The 14,769-nt window shown below is 46.9% G+C and overlaps 1 protein-coding gene across 2 annotated transcripts in view; it reads left to right on the forward strand.

The window, feature by feature from the left end:
• The window catches only part of MPPED2 (metallophosphoesterase domain containing 2), a 162,118-nt gene that overhangs the window by 79,641 nt on the left and 67,708 nt on the right, over positions 1–14,769 (forward strand). The gene's annotated exons all lie outside the window — the stretch shown is intronic.

Raw genomic sequence — 14,769 nt, forward strand, 5'->3', positions numbered from 1 at the left:
CGCTGCAGAGCACAGGGCGTGTTGTCCTCGTGAGGCGGATTTCTTGGGGCGGCTTGGCGGGAGCAGGGCTGTGGTCGATGTGTATATGTTCATGTGGCGGGCTGCATGCGTGTCGGGGACACGGAAGGATTTGGGGAAGGTCACCGTGTTCCCCTTCACGCAGACTCAGCTACGCTAACCTCCCTCGTCACTCATTGCCCCCCATTTTACACTGAAGCACTCAGAGCGTATCTTGCTTAGGTTAGGGTTTCTCAGATGTTGTTACACATCCGAATCGCCTGACCAGCTCTGAAGAATGCAGATTTTGAAGCCATACGCCCCGAGACTCTGGTTCTCCTTCCTGAGGTGGAGCCCAGCAGTCCGTGTTTTTAAGGCTCTCTGGACGAGACAGAGACACAGGCAGCGTAGAAGTTACAGGGTGAGGTTGGGATGAGAATTCTCGGCCCTGAGCTCTAGAAAACTTGAAGCAGGTGCATATTCTCTGGGGCCAGACAGGAGGCGTTTTGATCTTGGCTGTACCAGTTGTCAGTTGTCTGGTTTTGAAGAGGATGAGCTTCAGTTTCTGCATCGATGAGATGGTGAACATACTACCTGCTTTAGAGGGTTATTCTGGGGATTGAGTTAGGTGACGTTTGCAGGGGTATAGAAGAGTGCTGGTGGTTTGCTTAGGAGAGTGACAGGGCCTGGGCTCTGCCACCAAGTGTATTTATGTGAACTTGACGAGTCGCTTAGTCTCCAGGCTGGTTTCTCCATCTTTAGAAAAGGAGTGTTAGACCAGAAGATCAGTATCAGAGAAGTCTTGGATTGACTGATTGATTGATTGATTGACTTTTGGAGAGCTCTGTGTGTGTATAGAGCAGACCTAGCCTTTCCTCACCCAACCTGGAAAAGGATCCCAGTGGCTGGAAGAGGACAAACAGTATGTTGAGGTTGGCCAACCCACTCAGCTTGGTTTGTCCTCTGTAGAGTAGAGAGTTGAGATATTTTCTGTAATTTTCTTTTCCACCTTTACAGGTTAGTATCTAGGACTGATGAATGGATACAGGAAGTATATTTCTGTTTAAAATCAACCTGACAGTGATTGTGACCTCTGGAGTACTTAATATATGCCAGGCTCTGTTCCAAGTCCTTTCTATCTGTTACCTCATTTTCTTAAAATACCTTTAAGAGATGGGCACTCTTCTGATTCCCAGTTGGTGGATGACAGAACTCAGGCACAGAAAGGTTAAGTAACTGTTCAGGAATCACACAGATACTAAGTGGCGGCCTCCTAATTGGAGTCAACCGCAGGGCACCCAGTAGGACTGGGTGTGGTGGTGGTGGTTATATCCACTTTATTAATGTGCGTCAGTTAATTTTTTTTACGTGTGAGAAGGTGGTAAAGGGCAAGAGAATAAACCGCAGAAATTAGTCCTATCAAACAGTAATCTGAAAACTGATCTCAGGGTAATGTAGGATGTTGATACCCCCGTTAACCATGGGGGACATGTTCCAGGACCCCCAGTACATACCTGAAACCGTGGATAGCATGGAACCCTATGTATAGTGTGCTTTCTCCTCTACATACATACCTATGATAAAGTTTAATTTATAAATTAGCCCCAGTAAGAGATTAACAACATAACTAACAATAAAATAGAACAATTATAACGATATACTCTAATAAAAGCTATGTGAATGTGGTCTCTGTCAGAAGATCTTACTGTACTGTCCTCTGGACGTGCTGTACTATCTCTGTACCACGTGAGGAGATGAAGTGAGTGAAGGACACAGGCCTCGTGACGTAGTTATTTTTGGACTGTGGCTGAGCATGCGTAACTGAACCCGAGGATCGGGGGGACGACTGTATTAGTTTTTCTGGGTAGAGGCAGGAGAGAGAGCTCCTCCAGCCTCCCAGCTCTCTTCTTAACGATGGTGCAGTAGTGGAGGAATGAATGACCTCTGATAGGCAGAGAAGCTCTACATGGAGTTAAGATCATTTTTTCAATAACTTAAGATGATTTTTGAAAAATCTTCGACAGGCACAGAATACTGCAGGCCATTCCGGAACGAGCAGGACTTTCAGAGATGCTCAGATTGAGGTTGCTGAGATGGTGACAGCAAGCCAGCCTCCTCTGTTGTCTGTCAGGTTCATATCTGTGTAGGACAGGGTTTAGCTAGACCGGATGATGGCCATGATGAGTGAGGGGTGATTTTGGATCCTGAGGCAGATCTTGCAGCGTCTCAAGAAATGAAAAGACACAGCAGTTCAAATATGTGATGTGATGGGGAGTAATCCGTTTTTGGTGGTGGTACAAACTTTTTGGATTGATACATTCTAAACTTTTCTATTTTAATATTTAATATTTTATTTTAAGTAAATGGGCTGTGTTAGTCTTCTGAAATGTTAACCTGAAGCTGTCTTTACACAGAATTTGTTGGGATTTCCAGAAAATTTGAACTCTTTCCTGCCCAGCACCTCTTTACAGTGAGAGAGATCTTTAAACGGATTTTGTCTTGCCCCTAGGAATTGTTGGTAGTTGTCTTTTGACCAAGAATACAGAGGTTGACGATGAGGAAATTTCAGTTTCACCATATATTTTGGAGGCATCAGTAGTTTGTCTCTCACTGTGAAGATATTTTGTGAAAAGTAATATCCCCAGGTCTGCTGGTAATCGGAACACTGACTTGGGAATGCCCCCATGAGCACTTCTGGCAGGGACGGGCTTCCCCAGCTCTGCCGCTGACTCAGCCCTGGGACCTCGGGCGAGTTTCTCAACATCGCCGTGCCTCTGTCTTCCCATCTCCAGAGTGGGAGACGGCAACTTACTTCGCTCACATAAGTGGTTGTTATGAGGATGGACAGTCCGTGCGTCCGCGGCACGCAGTGTGTTTGTTAAGTGTCGGCCATTACAGACGTAGTGGGGTTGGTGTTTCAATCTACTTTCTACTTTTGTCCACCTTCATGCGAAGACTGTGCCCCAGGAGTCAGATTCGGTGGTTCCAGCCCGCGTTCAGCCTCTGCTGACTGGGTGACACGGGACAAATCACTTAACTTCCCTGTTCCTAAAACACGGGCAATGAGGTCGGCCCTCGCTTCTCTCATAGGCCACGCACTTAAATGGTCCCGGAGTCAGAATCTTCAGAGTACACCTATTTGCAGGCGTCCTTGATCATTTTAGTATCTTGTAAAGTCTTTAACCTCTCTCACTATTAAGACTTTGACTGGAAGCAAAGTTTGGGGCGTCTCTACCAGAGCTCCCACTCTTCTCTCTTCAGAAGTTGGGTTTCTCCTTCCCTGTGTTCCACCCAGAGGTGAACCTGCCTAAAGACCCGTTAGATGTTCCAGCCCCAAAATAGTGTAAACTGACTTAAGGTGACTTTCGTGCTCTTCTAGTGACTTTTCTGGAGGAAATAGTAAGTTCTGATTTGCTGATATTGCTAGTGGTTTTAGTTTAAAAACAGAAATCAAAATAAGAATCTTGATACTAAGGATTTCCATCCTGTCGTAGGTTTCTCAAAAGTAATTGCTCTCTGACCAGGAAGATAGCTATAACTCATGTATTTAAAAAATGTGGATTGTGACTTGGTTTCGCTATAGAAAAGGAACATTTGCCTTTATTTGGCACATGTTCCTAACTTGTAGCACAGCTGAAATCTTCCTGAAGACCAGGGAGAATTGAAGCAGTGTCTCCTAATTTACGATTTGGCGGGAATTTGTATGTGGACAATAACTTACAGTCAGCCCTCCAGAGCCTTCGTGTGTGTTTGCAGTTGGAGGGCGCTGTGGTCCTCACAAGATCCCCAGGAAGAGGATTTGGATGTGGTTTGACGGGTCTGGGAAAGCTCGGTGGTCTACACTGAAGAGACTGAAAGTGGGCTGCCTTGTCGTGGGAGAAAGGGGCTCCCTTGAAAGGGGGAAAGAGCTAACGAGTTCCTGGGGGCACTCCTGCCTCTGGAGGCCTTCTGGCAGGTTCTGTGGCTTCTGTATATATGCCTTCACCATCTCGTTCTTCCAAGAGTCTTGAGGAAAGGAATCAGGCAGGACATAGTGTCGTCTTCGGAGTCACAGTTCGGTCACAACTTTTCCTAACTGCTCCGATTGTGTTTTTCTTTCCCTCTTTGGGGGACAGGAGAAGAGGGTCTTGTGTTGCCAGGCGGTTAGGTCTGCCCAAGACTTTGCTCTCACAACAGGAAAGCTTGTGCGCTTCTTACATCCCTCGTGTTGATTCTCTTCTGCCAAGACGCTGCCTGATTTCCTCTTGAGATCACTCTCAGCTCTGCAGCATCTCTTCTAAAGGCTGAGTCTGGTCAGAGGGAGGAGACAAGGTTCCGCTCTGTCAAATGGTAGCCCTGGAGTAACTGCTGGTCTGGCCTGGGTGGAGGGGAGGTGGAATTTTGAAATCATCTTTGCATTTTTGGTTACTGGGTCTGTAGCCACCACTTTAATGCGAGCAGGTTTTGGTAAACTCACCCGTGGGACTTGGCATTTAAAAATGGATTGGCCCCTTCTTTTTCTGATTTCAGTTGCTCTTTTGATACTAAGATGCTGTGTAGAAAAAAATGAGGGTACTCATTCATCAGCTGCACAAGGTGAAAAGTCCATCTTGCTCCAACCTGAACGGAGCAGTCGTGTGGTTCAGCCCCAGCCGGCACCTTGTTCCCTCTGGAACAGAAGCACAGGGCTGGTCTCCTGTGGCTTTTCATGAACATGAGTGGGCCTTTGCGACGTCCATGAATTTGATCTCCACGCTGACTAAGGGGTCAGGACAAAGAGCACACTTCTTCACGTTAGAGTAGATCCAGGTGTAATTTGTCAGCTTTAGTATCTGTGGAGGAAGTGCCTTAACTTCTGCAGCAGAATTAGCTTGGGCCCAGGCAGCATGATTCTAAGATGGCTGAACCAGCAAGAGGAAGCCCGTTGAGTTGCATTTTCAAAGGAAGTGTGAGCGGGATACTTTTCCCTCCTCTCTTTCCCTCATTTCGATCGTAAACACGTTGAGTTCATTCATTCATTTAGATGTAATTTTCTCAGCGTTTTTCAGAGTGGGAGTTAAGTGTTGACTGCAGTCTCCTGCAGCATTTGGAATTGTGTTTGTGTGCACGTCGCTACGAGGCTGCTCGTGTCTCCCTGTTCTGCTCAGTGCAATGATACTTCATGTTTACGCCGTCAGGAAAGCTTCAGATGTTTTTATTTCCAATTAGAAGTTTTGTAATGCATCATGTATTTTGCTGACAGTCTTCAGTTCCTGAAATAGCGAACAAATTAACAGCAGATATGGAGGAGAGGATTAGAAAACCGATTGGCAGCTCATGTGACAGAATTCAGATATGAGGACGGGCAGAATGGGCTCGTTTATTTTATTTTCACAGTCACACTTGGTAATTAACTTGGGACAAAAAAAAAAAAGAGAAACATCTCCATGTTCAGCAGGAAAGTCCTTTCACACTGAAGAACAAGACTGTGCCAACAATACTGTTCTGTACCATGTTTTCAGGATCCCAGCTTTTATTCCAGAGGGTTCGGGAAGGTACTGACCCAGAAAAAGGTCTCGTGTGTGTGTGTTAAACACATATGCTTTTACATGGTTCTGTTTAAAGGCCCAGGCTAGCACTGCATTTTTCTTGGCGCAGGGCCCGCCGACTCTCCCATTAGGAGACCTGTGGCTGCTCTGCCCGGCTCTCGAGTTTCAGGCTCTGTTTACATTTTTGCCTGTTTCAGAATGCAGCTGACTGCTCTTAAAGCCGCACGGAATCGGATTCACTTCTGGTTTAACAACTGCCCTGTTTATTTGAAAAAGGAGAAAGCAAAACCAATCCCTTTGCCGCCTCCCTCCGTTGATAGCCACATCGGTAAACATCGTTTGGAAAGCCAGTGTCTGCGGAGTTTGTGCTGCTGGATCCACCTCTGCCTGTCCTCCAGCTCCGTCCTGACACCTGTCCGGGCGCCTTCTCTGATGTGCTGGTGTGGATCGTGCAGAAGGACGTGGAGGGCGTGTCAGGGTGTCCCTGAGCGTTCATTTATGCTTCATGTCAGCCACTGGCATAATTTAAATCTTCCCCCACCTTCTGAGAGACAGATTCAATTAGCAAACAACAGTAATAGTCTTCCATGTGGATGGTGTGTTTCGCTCAGAGAACTTTCACTTGTGCTATCTCATTCGAGCTTCACAACAACTCTAAATAAATAAAATTTAAGTTAAATTAAAATTAAAGTAATTAAACTTAAATTAAGAGAACAGTTCTAGACAATTAAAATAGCAGAGTCTGTATCAGTAATGACAGTTGCTAGCAGCCAGTGTCTACAGGGCTGTGTGTCGGTGCTGCCCAGCGTTGCCTCCTTGTGACAGAGGGGACCAGGGTGCAGTTTCTGACAGAGGAGTGACTTGCCCGAAGTTGCAGAGCTGGTTTGGAGGAGAGCCAGAACTAGAACCCAGAGTTCCTCTGCTGAGTTCTTTACGCTAAAACAGGATATCCTGGTGACCTCAGATGTCCCTCTCCTCCTTGACCTGAGGCAACTCAGGAAGCGGCCACTTGGAGGACTTGGCTGTTTCCATCTCATTGCAAAGAGGGTAGACGCCAGGCCAGCACCCTCAGGGCTCCCAGGACTCGGTGGTGAGGTGCTTATGGGGGAAAATGGGAATGTTGAGGGGACAGAACACAGGACGATCCGGGATCTTTTGCACTGTGTGCTCCAGAACCTAGGGCTTTAAAAATGAGAAGTCTACGTCTCAGTGTGTCATAAGACACGGATCAGCTCCTTCTGGTCCTTCTGCCCCATGGAGACGACTTCTGCTTCCTGTGTGCACACGCTGTGGGGCGGGTATCTGTTGCGTGTGGCTTTCCCTCTGCGGCACCAGGCAGCAGCTGAAGGGGGCAGCAGTTCAGGGCACGTGCATCAGGAAGGCAGTGCTGGCAGGGCGCCCCTGAAGTCAGGCCTGGCCGGGGGCCCATGCACCGAGCTCGGAGAAGACCTTGACCGTCACACTGAACCCAGCCGCTGGCTGCCGGTGTGCTCTCATTTTCCCACGTTACACTGACAGCTCTTGTTTGTAACCTGGCCTTGCTGCCGGCGGTGGAAGGAGGTTATCAGTGGCCGTAAGCTCCGTGAGGGCAGGGGACTGTTGGCTTTGTTCTCTGTGCAGATCCTGGGGGAAGTGCCTGGCACATGGTGGGTGCCCGGTGTGTATCTGAATGAATGAGTGAATCAGGGTGGTGGCGGTAGAGCCGTGTCTGTGGCTGACGGACTGAAGGTCTACACAGATGGGACACAGGGTGGGAGAAGGAAAGAAAATATCTCCAATACAAGGTCAAGTGTAGCCATGAACCCACAAGGAGGACTAGAGATGGCAGAGCAAAACGGAACCAAATGAAGCCCTGAACCACGTCTGTGCCCTTCGTGGACACATTGCGATCCTTCCCAACCACTCAGACATGGAGGCGGATGGTCAGTCAGGGTGAGGAGCGGGGTGGTTGTTCGCACCTGACTTGAAGGCGGTGAGACTTGTCAAAGAAAGGCTCCCACAGTATTTTTAGGCTCTACGTTGTCATTTCTTCACTCAGACGCCTTATCCCCGTGCTGTGAGCAGTGGTGGAAGTTTCTGTCAGACTTGGAGACTCTTCACGCTGCAGTCAGAGTGGTCAGTGTGAAGTGGGAGTTTGGTCAGAAGCCAGACCAGGTGGGCCCGCAGACGTCCCCCGGATGTCAGAAACCAGGTGTCAAGTGTGTAGGATTCCCTTTCCCTGGTATTTGAGTTCTCAGCCGTCGAAATCCTAGAGTTGAATTAGCTCACGTAGATTGTGTATCATTTATTTTCCAGCTATTTGACACACATGGATTTCTTCTTTTCTGTCCTGACCTGTGAGGTGACCTGAGTGTCTCGAGGTCCCACCACACAGAGAGCCCTCGGGGGTCCCCCGGCCGTGCTGACCCCCTTTGCCCGGTTCTGGTCCCCGCTGCTGGCCTTCCGCGGCCTTCTCCCCCGAAGCACAGACGGGTTCATGGGAGCCAGGGGGCCCCACGACGCCTCAGCCCTCCTGGTGGTCTGTGAGGATGCGAGGCGGGCCAGAGCACGTGGTTAGGGGTGGTTGTGCCCACATCTGCACAACCTCAGGGCGCCCCTTCTGCCCCTCTGCCAGGTCTGCGTGCTGCCAGATTCGTTCCACAGCAAGTCCTGATGGGCAAAGCTGTGCTCGCTATGTGCTGACGGGGGCCAAGGAGGGGTTGCCCTCTGCCCTTCTAGGCTCCTCTGGGCGGCCATCGCAGCACAGTCTCTCTCCCCCTCTCCAGAATGCACCTCTGAGCCCGTGGGAGGCTTGCTGGGGGACAGGCTGAGCCCTGGTGTGCTCAGGGATGTCCCTGTGCCAGTGAAGCCCTTGTTGAGACTGGGCTGAGCGCTTCTTGCTGATTCCCTCCCTGCAACCATCAGTCTCTCAGGTTGACAGACTTCTCGCAGGACCCCCCAGCAGGAGGACGCCACAAAAGTTCTGACTTGCGGACTGGACGTAGCTCACACAGCTGCTGCTCGGCCCTGCCCGCTAACCGAGGGAGGCCTGTGTGGTGTGGAGGCTGCAGGCTGGGGCCTTTGGAAACAGCCGTCCCAGCGAGCTTGGGCCTCAGCTTTACCACTTAGAACGCGTTGACCCTGTTACCCGTGGTTTCATCTCTCTGAGCAACAGTTCCGTCGGTCAGCTGGGTGTGCAAATGATGATAACTACAACAGGTACCTTATATACCATCTTTTAAAGCCTCACAGCAACCCTGTAAAGAAAGTAATTGTTACCCCATTTGGGAGATGATAAAATTGGAAGTTGGAGAAGTTAAATAACTCACCCAGGACACTCATTTCCTAACCAGTGGACCTGGAAGTCAACCCCAAGCCTTTTTTCTTTTCACTGCTCAGTGCAGGTTGCCCTTGCTATCTGAAAGTAGAGCGTTCCTGTGAAACTTTTTGTAGCCGAAATGGCGTAAAGCGGAGAAGCCATTGCTGTTAATTTATATGGGAAAAAGTTTTGAGTGTTCCCAGACTCAAAAACTTAACCTGCCAAAGTAAATCGAGATAAAGCGCAGACACGGTTCAACACTGGCGGCTGGATGCTGAGATGCTTTTCACAGAAGTGAAAATCCTCTCACAGGTACTGACACGGGCCTTTCGTGAAAGAGAAGTGGTGTAAAGCGAACTTTCAGAGAGCGGGGAAACCTGCATTTTTTTCCTGGGATTAAAATGTGATCGTGTGTGTTAAATTCCTGGCACTTACTCAATGCTCAATCAATGTTATTTTCTTCCCTGAAAGGTAACAATTGTGTGGTTTTGTAATGGCTGTTATCGTTTGGGTTTTGTTTTCTTTGCTTTTTGTTTTTGATGGTGGTGTGTGTACCGGGATAGAAGAGGAGAAGCAAAAAGAAGCAGAAGTGAGGTGAATAGGAAACTTAGTCTAGGAAAGTGGTCACCCCTGTGTGTATGGAGGGGTGTGTGTGAGCGAGAGAGAGAGAGTTTATTAAAGCAAATATTGTACAGTCTCTTTGCACGGCAAGGTGCTTATGATCTGGGTAAGTGGAAACCGTTTAGGAAAGGAACCCCGTCTGTGGGCTGCATGTGGTCCAGAGACGTGGAGGAATGAACAGATGTCTGTTACCTGCAGACGTATGGGGCATTTTTAAGGTCACTTACGTGAAGTATCGTCTTAAATGTATGAATAACGCTTGGTAGTGCGTTTTCACCCGGGAAAGTAAGGGTAATCTTGGATGGGGACTATAAATTGAATGTGAAATGTTCCGTCAGGGCTGCTCAAACAGGAAGCTCGTGGGGAATTCGAAAGCCTCTGGGTTAGCAGAATGTGTCTGCATTCTGTAAAGGGCAGAAAAGACGGTAGCAAGTCTGCATTAATTCAAGAGAAGAGGTAGAAAGACCATTTCCTCAAATATTAGAAAAGATCGGCTTAAAGTGCAAATACAGTTACTGTGACTAATAATGTCCAAGTATGAAATTTGCAGCAAAAACTGAAAAGGCCACGAAGAGGAGCTCCTGGTGTCAAAGGCACGTTAGAGGAAGGGGTCCGGACTAGCCCAGGATGAGATTCCCCGGATCTAATTCTGCAAGGGAAACACTCACCTGTAGGTCCAGCAGAACGAGTTGGAAACATGAGAACCCTAAGTGCGTGTGCAGAAAGCTGGCCCTGACCTCTGTGCTTTAAATGACTCCTCCCGGGGGCAATTCCTCTGGTTGTGGCCTGCATAGCTGCTTCAGAGGCAGCCGGGAGAGGCCAGGGAGTTGTCGGGTGTGGAGTGCCTTCCTGCGTTCAGACACGCCGTGTGCGCCATTCAGTACTGCTATCAAAGGGAAAAGCACATAGCAAAGAGGGTGTCGCTTTTTAAGGTTGTTTGCCATAGGAATTCCCTTCTGTAGAGTTTTCTGTTCTGAAAGCCTCAGAGAAAAGGGTCACTTCTTTGGAAATGTTGAAGTTTGTCTGGCCTCTAAGCCACAGGCCTAACTGCCCTGAAGTCTGTGCTGAGATGCTGTAACTGTTGATATTTGTGATTTCCATTATGAATGTTTTTACTTGTTGATTGTTGCAATAAACAGAATAACTGGATTATTGATCAAGCAGAATACAGACATGCCAGAGAAAATCCATTCTCTTTGTGTTTTGAATCAAATTCTATTCTTCTGAATGAGGCCAAAAGCTTTTGTCTTCCTGGATTTCTATAAGTAAGAATACGAAAAAAAAAAAAATGAGAGGAAAATAATTACTGCAGAAAATCATCAAGTATAGAAATAACGCAAAAAGTTGACTTTTTGGTTCCTAAAGATTATGTTTCCCAAGCTGTGTAAACCCTCCTCAGTTAACCAGACACTCACATGGATGAAGATTTTACGATTCCAGTGAAAATTCGTACCTTCCCTTGGTCTTAGTCATTCCAGAAGTAGCATCAGTCATCAGCTGTGGCATGTTTTTCTTCTTCTGTTTAGCAGTAAGCATTTCAAAAGCCATATCCCCACCAAAAATGTACAGAGAGATCATAACATCATAAAAAAAGTACATAAATATCTAGAGAAAATGAAAACTGAGAGGTCATACGCCACACGTACAGCAGCAATTTTCTCTTAGGAATGTTCTTTCTTTCTTTCATTCTAGTTTCCTGGGATTTTGTATGTTCTTACAGTGGGTAAGGTTTATTTTTAGTCAAGAGAAGAGGCCCCGTTCTCTAGTTGTGAAATGTGTGTCTCTGCGTAACACGGACATTGACTCTCTCCTTCTAACTTCATGCCGTCGTTGTGTGTGTAGTCCTTGTGTATTTGTGGGCCTGCACATGTGCGACACTTCACAGGTCACCCGTGTGACAGGCCACTGCAAAAGACGGGCGGGGCGGGGGAGGTGTCTGTCCTGATCAACAGCTGCTAGGGTGTGTCCTGTGGAAATGGAGATCCCCCCAGAGCACCCGGAGCCCTGCGTCATTCTGCTGAAAAATGTCGTTTCCTCCTTTCAGTCAAAATCTTATAAGAAAGTGGGACCTTGATGGCTCATTTGGTGCTGGGTTGGCAGATGGCACCCAGGCCTCGGGTGCTGCATTTTGACCTGCCCCTAACGTGGCTCCCTGGACTGGGGCTGTGAGTCTGGCCGCGCAGGCTGCGACTGCCGTCAGGAGAGCCTGGTGTCTACCTTTGCTTATTTGTATTCCAGTGCGGTACCTCCGCCTCCTCTCCTGGGTCTTTGTTCTATTAATCTGCAAAACAGGGCTCGACTTGCGATTAGACCTTGGAGCTTGTTTCTGTTAATCAGTCTGCAGAACAGGTCGACATGGACGCTTTTGTTCAGAGCTTAACGCCCTCTCCTCGTCAGGCTGCTGCTTTGCCTGAACCAGGACCAGGCGGCGAAATTTGGTTTTTATATGCTGATTGCATTGTCTAGAAAGAAAATACCGTTTGAAAAGACAACAAGGAAATGCTAATGTCGGCTTGTAGAGCTATGTTTAGGGCAGAGGAAAAGTTTATAGAAAATATGACTGTGTCTCCTGGATGTGTTTTACAGTAAACTGCCCAGTGCAGCGACCAGAGCAGAAAAGAAGGCAGCGTTCATATGATGGGGTCTAGAAGTGTGCTGTCGAGCAGAGATTGCCTGTTAATAATAATTTTATGTGTATTTGAAATGTGATTCTCTTTTGATACTTAAGGTGGGAATATCGTCCTTTGAGCTACAGTTTTGAGTAATACTAAGAAGACCCAACACAATTTTGTGAAGTTCCTTACTTTTCACCCGCCTTGGATTAAAATTATTCTACCTGTTGGATTAGGGAAACTGAACCTCAGTTTTCTTATCTTTATTATCGAGGGGCAAGCACTGACCTAATGGTGGAGAGAGAGTGTGGATTAACTGAGTCATGATTATAAATTGCTTTGTAAAATGCTCGTTATCACCATTTAAAAAATTCTGCTAACTCCAATGTGTGAAGGATAGAATCGCTGGAAAAGAATTTTAATACATAACTTTTCCCGGTGACAGCGACACTGTGGGAAAAACAGTTTTCTATTGGAAGGCGTCTCTTACATTGCTAAAAATTTCTAGTAAAATTCAGCATTCATGACTTGTGTAGTAACTCTACTGCCCTCCCCACAAAAAAGAAATCTGTTGAAGTATATGCGAGGAGCACACTGCCATGGTCTCAAATTCAGTTTGCCATCAGTGATAAATTTTGTGCTGTACGATACTTTAATAAATGCTTCAGCTTGATTTATTGGTTTTGTTAGTTAACCGAGTATATTATGTCTTGTACAGAACTTCACAGAAGAGATTTCTGACTAAACCTTCCTTGATTAAAAAAAAAATGAAATCTCACTTTAGTTGGGGTGGTAATTATTTTAGTACTAAATTGGAAGGTAAGCACACTGCAATCCTGTCATTAGTATATAAAAAAAGAAAGAAAAATGTCACAACGTGAAAGGGAGGAATTCAAACGGTTGCAGCTCTTTCTTTCTACATGCAGGCCCTTTCGTTCCTTTGTGTGTGGGAGCGTCTAGGCTGTTTTCCTGGCCAGGGCGTAGGTTGCAGCCCCTGTGTAGATAACTGCTAATGAGTGTCAGGATTCAGCTGCTAATTTGAAAGGCTTTGTGGCTCTTGTACCCCAGACACTGGCAGCTTCATTAGGCTCTGCTTTGTCCAGCCAGACCTTTGCTGGCCCCTGGATCACAGCTAAATACCCACATTACACCAACACCTCCCGGTTGAGATGGCCCAGACCTGACTCCTCTGGTGCGTATCTTATCAGAATCTGCTACTGACAGAAACTTGGGCGCCCCTCGAGCATGCCGCATAATTAGGAATACCTTCCCCAAAGAGGCCCTCTTTCCTCACACCCATGGGGGTGTTCCCTTGATTGGAGATTTGAATTTTAGAGCAATTAGCAAATTTCTCTGTCCTTTTTTAAAAAAAATGTCCTTTTATAAGGCATAGCTTTTAAAACGTGTTTTTACGGCTATTTCAGTGAAAGCAACAAAAAGAGGTTTTTTTCCTTGACTTGGGAAAGGAAGATACGTACAATTTGTTATTAATGCCCTCAAATAAGAAAAAAGAAAAGAAAATCTAATGGTATTTTTTTCTTTAGAGGTTTGTCTTCGGGAGTCAAACCAGGCAGCAGGCTGGTGGAGGGGAGCTTCGTCGTGCTCTATTAAATATCCTGAGAACTCAAACGTTGGCACGATTTGTCAAGCTTTTGGTTGTCGGGGAGGAAAGCCTTGATTATCTGGTGATGTGGTTTGTAGAGTCTCCTCCTGCTGTTCCCAGTTCCCAGAGAAGTTCCTCTGCGTCGGTTTAGAATGTGCCCCAGCTTTGCTCTGAAGCAGCAGTCAGGTGGCGGTGTCTTCTGCCTTGGTATGCGATTATCAGCCAGGAAAATAAATCTTTATAAACTCCTTTTTCATCGGTCCAGTCTCCCAAGCCAGGTCTGCAGTGATCTTATTTTGAAGTGGTTTGAACTCTCCTTCCTTTTCGCAGAGAGTCATAAAATTAGAGACGGGAATGAGCTTTCCGATTGCATCACTTTTTCCACCCCTTTGGCCAGTGTGGTCTCCCTCCCTCCCGCATATTCCCTGGTGCTCTATTCAGCCTCCTTTAAGATAGAAGACCCGAGAGGCTTCTCGTCCAGTGCCCTCTGGGGAAAGCGTCCCACGGCCCTTGACATGTGGATATGCGCCTAGGCGTGCAAGCCGAAGCTTTCTCCTGCTTTGAGAGTACTTCGGCATCCTGCTTCAGTCTGTTTTCTTCTCACTCCTGGCTTCTGCACCCTCAGGAACTTTTCCTGTCTTGGTCAAACAGCTTGCACGTATTGTGAACAAAGAAACAAAACACACATGCATGATTTTGCTTGTTATCCTTCTCGTTCAAAACGACAACATTGTTTAGGGGTTTTCTCATTATTAACCATGTGTCTAAGATGTGCCTAAATTTGAATGGGCCGTAATTACCTATAAATGAACATCATAAATCTTTAGTTGTGTCATAGACCCTGTGACGAGAGGGCCTCAGGATCTTGTTGGTACTGAGACTTTTCAGGAGTCTGTGTACACGATGAGGACTCTGTGAACATTTGTTTTTAGATGGACAGAATTAAATCAATCAGAGTCCTCGGTTCACGACACACTGTCGTCACTGGTCTGTGCATAGCCCTTATTATTATCGTGTTATTTATCCATGTATGAATAACGCAGTGAACATCCGTTAACCCACTCCATAGCCAGAGAACTAGAACACTGACGGTAATTTGTGTGTATCTCTGTGCTTTCCCCTCTCTTACCG

The sequence above is a fragment of the Ceratotherium simum genome, chromosome 7, assembly GCF_057802395.1.
Source record: "Ceratotherium simum simum isolate JZ-2026a chromosome 7, ASM5780239v1, whole genome shotgun sequence".
In the NCBI taxonomy this organism is placed as follows: Eukaryota; Metazoa; Chordata; class Mammalia; order Perissodactyla; family Rhinocerotidae; genus Ceratotherium; species Ceratotherium simum.